Source organism: Nycticebus coucang, chromosome X, assembly GCF_027406575.1.
Source record: "Nycticebus coucang isolate mNycCou1 chromosome X, mNycCou1.pri, whole genome shotgun sequence".
In the NCBI taxonomy this organism is placed as follows: Eukaryota; Metazoa; Chordata; class Mammalia; order Primates; family Lorisidae; genus Nycticebus; species Nycticebus coucang.
Genome location: NC_069804.1, coordinates 84,469,781 through 84,479,247, shown reverse-complemented (window position 1 = coordinate 84,479,247; position 9,467 = coordinate 84,469,781). Strand labels below are relative to the sequence as shown.

General features: G+C 37.5%; 1 non-coding gene across 1 annotated transcript; it reads left to right on the top strand.

Moving 5' to 3' along the window:
* The first annotated feature begins 8,670 nt into the window (after nucleotides 1-8,670).
* Nucleotides 8,671-8,797, top strand: LOC128578910 (small nucleolar RNA ACA64). Its single transcript, XR_008377997.1, has one exon. It is a non-coding gene; the product is annotated as a small nucleolar RNA ACA64 (small nucleolar RNA).
* Nucleotides 8,798-9,467: the final 670 nt, after the last annotated feature.

Here is a 9,467-nt window from a genome sequence, read left to right as displayed (position 1 = left end):
AGAGAAATTATACAGAAAGGAAAGTGGCATTGTGTAAGGAAAGAATCTTGTGTGGTAAATTTTATCCTGAAACAGAATGATTATTTTAAAAAGTAATAGGCAAAGTATTCCAGAAAGTTTAAAATGTTTATAAATTGTGTAGAATTAAATAAGGTTCATAAAAGGGAATTTGTGAAGAAATTTACATGTTATCCAATTGACTATGTATTGCCTTTAGAATCTTTTAACTTGTGATCTTGTTTGAACAAATGTTTTAAAAATAAAAATTCTAAATTTAGTCTTTTTGAAATATTAAGACCACTAAAAGTCTGAAAAAGACATATTAGGCTTATTTGGTGTATTAAAAATGTATAGGAGACATTGTCAAATATGAAATGGTGGAGGGGAGGGAGCAAGATGGCTGACTGGTACCTTTCCACAGAGGCTTCTGTCCAGAAGGGGAGATAAAGGACAGAAGGAAAAAAACTATAGGTACAAAACCCATCACCAAGAGGGAAAAAATCTCCTCCCCCAAAGAGTGCCTTCCTGTGTGCTTTCTACAAACAAGCCAGCAGAGTTCAGATCTCCTCTTATTTTATCCCATGGGAGAGAGCCACTATAAACCAAAACTCTTTCTCTAGAGAGATCCCACCTGTGAGCTTAGGAATTCTCCTGCCAGGCATAAAATTGAGCAAATATTCTACCCGCAATTCTGAACTACCAGTCCACATCTCCACCCCCATCCCACGGTCTGGAAGCCTGTCCACTGTAGAGTCCAAAATGTTTGCCAGTTCCTTGAGAGCTATGAACATGGCATGGGCTGCTACAAGTCTATCCTGAAACAGTGGCATGGATGTAAAGTGGGGATTGTGGAGCAAGGGAGTCAAGTGGGAGAGGGAGTAACGTGGCCCACGGCAGAGTGCAGAGGCTGTGGCAATGGCAGGGCTTATACCCCAGGTTGGATTTTGGAGAAACACTTCCAATTTCTTTTGGCAACTGGAGGTAGCCAGGCCTCAACCTTGGGGACAGCCATGGATAGAGCAGAACTGGGACAGAAACACAGGCTCCATGAGAAAGGGGTGCACCTGTAGTTGTACCTGCCTAGGTAGGACATGGCTGGGACTGAGATGGAGACACCACGAGAGTACACACCACTGTGGCACTTGCCCACAGGGGGACAGGTCTGGAACACAGGCTCAGCCTCTGTGAGGTCAAAATACACCCAGTGCCATGTGGTGGAGCACAGATAGGACAGAGACACAGACTCCACCAGAGTACGCATGGTGGCAGCACACTACCAGAGAGGGAGGAATTTGGAGAAAAACTTCCCATTTCTCTTGGCAACTGGAGGGAGCCAGGTGGCAGTCGGAGCCTCTGTGAGCTCAAAATACTCCTAGCCAGCAGCAGAGTATAGCTGGGACAGAGACACAAACTCTGCATGAATACGCATGGTATTTTATGTTTATGTTTATGTTTACATGAATGAAGCTGGAACATATTCTTCTTAGTAAAGTATCTCAAGAATGGAAGAAAAAGTATCCAATGTATTCAGCTCTACTATGAAACCAATATATAAGCAGCCACACTTCCACACGAAAGCTGTAACTCAAGTACAGACCAAGATGAAGGGGAAAGAGGAGGGGAGAGGAAGGGAGGGGAGAGGATGGGTGGAGGGAGAGTAATTGGTGGGACTACACCTATGATACATTTTACAATCTACTAAGTGTAGAATATAAATGTCTTAGCACAATAACTAAGAAAATGCATTGAAGGCTATGTTAACCAGTTTGATTAAAGTATTTCAAATTGTATATAAAACCAGCACATTGTACCCCATAATTGCATTAATGTACACAGCTATGATTTAATTTTTTAAAAAATAGCCTAAGTTCAAATCCTGCTCTACTTGCTATCTGTGTCATCTTCTGCAAGTGGCTTAACTCTGTTCCTCAGTTTCCTTATCTGTACAATGAGAATAACAATACATATCTCTTAAGATTATAAGGTTTGAGTTAGATAATGTTCATATGTGTACTTTCAAAAGTCTTGTTTCATTAAAAGTTCTAGATAAGTAAAAAAAAAGGGAAATTACCAAATTTTGGGAACAAAATGATACTGAAGACACAAATTATTAAAACCTGTGTGATACTGCAAACGAAGTCCTAAGAGGGAAATTTATAGCATTGGAAGCCTTCATCAAGAAAGCGGAAGAAAAGGAAGTCAACAACTTAATGGGACTTTTCAAGCAACTGGAAAAGGAAGAACATTCCAACCCAAATCCCAGAAGAAGAAAGGAAATAACCAAAATTAGAGCAGAATTAAATGAAATTGAAAACAAAAGAATCATTCAGAAGATCAACAAAACAAAAAGTTGTTTTTTTGAAAAGACCAATAAAATTGGTAAAACTTTGGCTAATCTAACCAGAAACAGAAAAGGAAAATCTCTAATATTATCAATTAGAAATGATAAAGGAGAAATAAGAACAGACCCCTCAGAATTCCAAAAAATCCTCAATGATTACTATAAAAAACTCTATTCTCAGAAATATGAAAATATGAAGAAAATAGACTAATAACTGGAAGTACATCATCTTCCTAGAGTCATCCAGAATCAATTGGAAATGTTGAATAGACCTATATCAAGCACTGAAATAGCATCAACAATAAAACATCTCTCAAAAAAGAAAAGTCCAGGACCAGATGGCTTCACATCAGAATTCTACCAAACCTTCAGAGGGGAACTAGTATCTATATTATATAACCTTTTCCTAAACATAAAAAAAGAAGGAATGCTCCCCAACACATTCTATGAATCAAATATCACCCTGATCACAAACTAGGAAAAGACCCAACAACAACAACAGCAAAAAAGAAAACTATAGACCAATATTATTAATGAGTATTGATTGATGCAAAAAATATTCAATAAAATCCTAGCAAACAGAATTCAACAACACATCAAAACAAATATACACCATGATCAAGGGCAGCACCTGTGGCTCAAAGGAATAGGGCACCAGCCCCATATGCCGGAGGTGGTGGTTTCAAGCCCTGGCCAAAAACTGCAAAAAAAAAACCACACCATGATCAAGTTGGTTTTATCCCAGGGTTATAAGGATGGTTCAACATACATAAACCCATTAATGTAATACATCACATAAATAAAATAAAAAAACAAAGACCACATGATTCTCTCAACTGATGCAGAAAAAGCTTTGGATAATATCCAGCACCCTTTCATGATCAGAACTCTCAAGAAAATAGGCTTAGAAAGGTCATTTCTGAAACTGATAGAGGCCATTTACAGCAAACTCATAGCCAATATCATACAGAATGGAATAAAATTGAAAACATTTCCACTCAGATCTGGAACTGAGGATGGATGTCCATTGTCTCCATTGCTATTCAACATAGCAATGGATGTTCTAGCATTGCAATGGCTAGAGAAGTGGATCAAGGGTATTCAAATGGGCTCAGAGGAGATCAAACTCTTACTCTTTGCAGATGATATGATCTTACACCTGGAAAACCCCAGGAACTCAACTACAAAACTCTAAGAAGTTATCAAGGAATATAGCAGCAGCTCAGGATACAAAATCAGTATTTACAAATCAGTAGCTTTTACATATATGCCAACAATAGTCAAGCTTAAAATGTAGTCAAGGACCCTATTACTTTTATAGTAGTGTCAAAGAAAATTAAATACCTTGGAATTTATCTGACAAAGGACATGAATTATCTCTCTAAAGAGAATTATGAAACTCTGAGAAAAGAAATAGCTGAAGATGTTAACAAATGTAAGAACATACCATGTTCATGGCTAGGAAGAATCACATTGTTAAAATGTCAATACTACCCAAACTACAGATTTAATGCCATTCCTATTAAGGCACCATCATCATACTTTAAAGAGCTTGAAAAAATAGTGCTTCATTTTATATATAAACAGAAAAAAACTGAAATAGCAAATACATCACTCAGAAATAAAAACAGATTAAGAGGTATCATATTACCAGACCTCAGGCTACACTATAAATCTACAGTGATCAAAACAGCCTGGTACTGGCACAAAAATAGAGAGGTATTTAATAAAAAAAAAAAAGAAATCTATTGGAAAATAGATTTGAAAAATAAATCTACTAAAAACAATTAAAATAGTGGATTTAAAACAATAAAAAAAATAGAGAGGTAGATGTATGGAATAGAGAACCAAGAGATGAACCCAGACACTTATAGTCATTTGATCCTTGACAAACCTATCAAAAACATTCTATGGGGAAAAGATTCCCTATTTAACAAATGGTGCTGGCTGAACTGGCTGGCGACCTGTAGAAGAATGAAACTGGACTCCCATCTCTGACCATGAACAAAGATTGATTCTCACTGGATAAAAGATTTAAACTTAAGATATGAAACTATAAATATATTAGAAGATAATTCAGGGGGCTCAGCACCTGTTGCACAATGGTTATAGTGCCAGCCATATGCACAGAAGGTGGTGGGTTTGAACCCAGTCGGGCCAGCTAACCAACAATAACAACTGCAACAAAAAATAGCCTGGCATTGTGTCAGGTGCCTGTAGTCCCAGCTACTTTGGAGGCTGAGGCAGGAGAATCACTTGAGCCCAAGAGTTTAAGGTTCCTGTGATCTATGACACCACAGCACTCTACTGTGGGTGACATAGTAAGATTCTGTCTCAAAAAAAAAAAAAAAGAAAAAGAAAGAAAAGAAGATAATGCAGGGAAAACACTTGAACAAATTGGCCTGGGAGAAATTTTATGAGTAAGACACCCCACCCCAGACACTTGAAGCAACACCAAAATTATATTACTTGGATCTGATCAAACTAAAAAGCTTTTGCACAGCCCAGAGCACAGTAAATAAAGCAAACAGACAGCCTTCTGAATGAGAAAAGATATTTGCAGGTTATGCTTCTGACAAAGGTCTGATAACTAGAATCTACAAAGAACTCAAACTAATTAATAAGAAAAGAACAAATAACCACATTTCTATGTGGGCAAGAGACTTGAACAAAAACTTTTTTGAAGCAGACAGGCACATGATCTACAAACACATGAAAAAATGCTCAACATCTCTAATCCTTAGAGAAATGCACATCAAAACCACTTTGAGGTATCATCTAACTACAGTAAGATTAGTTCACATCACAAAATCCCAAACAGATGTTGGCATGGATGTGGAGAGAAGGGAATACTTCTACACTGCTGGTGGGAATGCAAACTAATACAGCCTTTTTGGAAAGAAGTTTAGAAAATACTCAAGGAACTAAAAGTAGACCTACCATTTGATCCTGCAATCCCTCTACTAGGTATTTACCCAGATAATCAAAAACCATTTTACTGTCTCAGCGCCTATAGCTCAGTGGCTAGGGTACCAGCCACATACACTGGAGCTGGTGGGTTCGAATCCAGCCCAGGGCTTCCAAACAACAATGACAACTACCACCAAAAAATTTTAAAAATAGCCAGGCATTGTGGCGGGTGCCTGTAGGCTCAGCTACTTGGGAGCCTGAGGCAAGAGAATCACTTAAGACCAAGAGTTTGAGTTTGCTGTGAGCTGTGACACCATGGCACTCTACCAAAGGAGAAAAAGTGAAACTCTGTCTCAAAAAATAAATCATTTTACAATAAACATATTTGCACCAGAATGTTTATTGCAGTCCAATTCATAGTTGCCAAGTCATAGAAGCAACCCAAGTGCCCATAGACCCGTGTATGGATTAACAAATTGTGGTATATGTACACCATGGAATACTATGCAGCCTTAAAAAAAAAGATGGTGACTTCACATCTTTTATGTTTACCTGGATGGCACTGGAACATATTCTTCTTAGAAAAGTATCTCAAAAATGGGGGGGGGGAAGTATCCAATGTATTAAATACTACTATGAAATCAGTATATAATCACCTACACATGCATAGGAATGGTAAAACACAACTATAGTCCAGAAAAAAAAAAGAGGGAAGAGGAAAGAGAGAGGAAGGGAGAGGGAGGTAGAGTAGAGGGAGGGTATTTTGGGGATCCAACCTAATGTACATAATGCAATGATACCTTTCTATACTATTAAGAATAGAGTACGAATGTTTTTGCCACAACAAATAAGTAAGCAAGATGGTTATGTTAATCAGTTAGATGTAAGCATTCCACATTGTATATCAAATTAGCACACATAACTGTGTGCATTAATGTACACAGTTATGATTTAATAAAGAATTAAAAAAGAAATGGTCATTAGTTTTGTGTGAATTATGTTTATATGCATTTCCCAATGTTATAAAATATTGGTCTGTCTTAGTGTATATTGTCAGTAATAATTTTAATTCATCTCAGAGAGTATTTTTTGTAACTAGCTGAGTCCAAAGTTTATCCTTCAAAAGAAATATTAGGAGAGGCTGATGAATTCTCAAATTCAAATTTCTGACATCTTTAGATGTTAAATACCTTCAGGCTAAAAGCAAACTGCTAGACCTTTAATTAGAAATCTAACATGTCCATGAATATTGCTAACCTAACTTCAAATGGAACAGAAATCAGTTACATGGAACTGGACTGGTTTATTATGGCTTTTTGTTTGAAACATTACTGATTTTCTGTGTACTGTTTGCCAGAAGTCAAAAAAACCATCTTCTGTCTTTTAAGCTATTTGTAGCTTTCAGCAATGCAATATATGTACTTATAGACAAAATTTAAAACATTTATTTTTTCTTTCTCCTTGAGTTCTCCAGAATTTGGAAGCCATTTGTAAGTATTCTTAATTTCTGACAACACAGTTATTGGCATAAGTTCAATAAGAATCTATTTTGTTCTATAGGACATGATGAAGACACTGATTATTTTACCAAGGCTTTGGCTGGAATAGCATTTCCAGAGGTGTCCAGACTGTGTTAAGGAATTAAGGTTTACTTTATAAGGTTTACTTTACTTTACAAAGAGTCCTTTGGAAAAACTGATCAAATACCCATTAGTAACATTTCCTGATCTGTGGTAAGTAACAAAGATTGCATTCTAATGGGTTCAGGAATCAAAATGTGCTTGACAACCACAAGAGAAGAGAAACTTAACCAATGCATACAGGTATCTAATGGCACAGATGAAAACTGGGCTTATAGAAGGCTTTCAAGTCTAACCTGAGGTTCCTTATAAAAGGTTCTAGCAAAGCCAGTTTTAAAGGACAGAAAACCTAGATGACTAATAATTATTCTTGCTGCACTTTATGCAAATAATCAGACAAAGTATAATGAAGGTACAGTTTATTTTAACTACTAAGTTAGTTCTGCTATAATTTGTCTTTAGTAAAGAGAAAAATTGAAGAGAGAAAAATGATTCAGGGAGAAAACAGGCTGTGGCCCACCTATAATAATTGCAGCTTGTCTGCAATGTCCAACTCATACAATAAAATATAACTGTTCTACTAAACTAATCTGTTAAATGGGGCTAAGAAACTAGCCAAAGGGTATAGAATTATATACAGTAGTTATATTTACTCTGAAGTCTTAAGGCTCAAAAAAAGCTGCCTGTTGTCCACACTCGAAAGTTTGCACAGTATTAACATTATCTACTGTACCTATTTAGATGCCTCAGAAAAAGTTGGAACCTGAATGAAAATTTCCCAGTAAATGGTGTGACTGTGACATGCCTCATAAGTGGCCCTACACCCAACTAATGTTCAGGAATATTCAATTAAATTGTCCAGAACTTTGGATCAGTTCTGTACAGACTCTTAAAACTACATATTATTGGGCAGCGCCTGTGGCTGAAGGAGTAAGGGCACCAGGCCCATATACCAGAGGTGGTGGGTTCAAACCCACCACAGCCAAATACTGGGGGGAAAAAAAACTAGGCATAATCTTAAGAACTGTGCTAAGTTTGTAATAAGAATACTAATGTTCTCATTGTATAAACCTTAGCATCAAAATCAAGAACTTGTAAATGTTTATAGGTAAATCCTAAATGGTTCTCTTACACTGAACCCAACTTTGACTTCGTCCCTGTCAGTATAAAGGAGACAGAATGTCACAAACATATACAAGGTGGCTGAGGTCATGAAGAATCCAGTTGACAGCCCTGAGAATTTCTTTGAAAGACTGTATGAAATATACAGACTGTCCAAAACATGGTATGAAGTTACTAAGGGACAAGAAAATAGGCCCATTGAGTAGAAATCTGGCCACCTAAATCCTTCAAGAGGCTAAAGGAGAAACTGAGTGGTCCTGTTGCCAGGCTTCCCTAACCTGGCCAAGCCTTTTGAACTGTATGCATTAAGAAAAGAAATAAATAGAACATCTGGGGGAGTACTCACCCAGAATATAACAATCTTATCTCTAGAAAACCCCAAAGATTCTGCCAAGAGACTCCTGGAATTGATCAATAAATTCAGCAGAGTCTCTAGTTAATGTACACAAACCTGTAGCATTCATATACACCAACAGTCAAGCTGAAAAACCAAATCAAAAATTCAGCACCCTTTAGAAATATATTTAATTAAGCATATGAATGACCTCTACAGGGAGAACTATAAAGCATTAAAGAGGGAAATCACAGAGAATATAAAGAAATGGAAAAACATATCATGCTCATGGGCCAGCAGAATCAACATTGTTAAATATCTATACTACTGAGAATGATCTACACATTCAATCCAATCCCCATTAAAATACCTGTGACAGGGGCATTGGTTGAAAATCACCCCCAGCTTTGGCTGTAGCCGGGAGTGAGATGCAGTGCCCAGAGCCAGCAGGGGCGTCAGCTCACCGCCCACTGCCTCGTGTGCGGGGGTAAAACCCAGGCCCCAACAGGTGGAAAAAAAAAGAAAAATAATAATAATAAATAAAATAAAATACCTGTGACATTTTCTTACAAACCCAGAAAAAATAATTTTACACTTTGTATGTAACGAGAAAATACCCAATATAGCCAAACAACCTTAAGCAAAAAAAATCAGGAGGCATCAATTTACCAGACTTCAAGCTACAAGGGCTATAGTAACCAAAACAACTGGCACAAGAATGGAGGCATAGACCAATGGATCAGAACAGAAAACCCAGATATAAAACCATCCTTATCCTGCCACCTGATATTTGACAAAGCAGACAAAAACATACAGTGGGGGAAAGAATACCTATTCAATAAATGGTGGTGGGAAAATTAGATAGCCACATGTGGAAGATTGTAACAGAATCCACACCTCTCACCCTTCAAAAAAATTAATGCACAATGGCTCAGTACCCATAGCACAGTGGTTAATGGCTCAGCACCCATAGCACAGTGGTTATGGTGCCAGCCACATACACCGAGGCTGGTGGGTTTGAACCCAGCCCAGGCAAGCTAAACAACAATGAGAACTGCAACAAAAAATAGCTGGGGGCAGGGAGAGACAAGATGGCGGACTGAAGCCAGCTTTCCACAGAGGCTCCCATCCAGAAGGAGTTAAGGGACGGGAATTTAGTAAGTATCCTGGTGGACTTGAG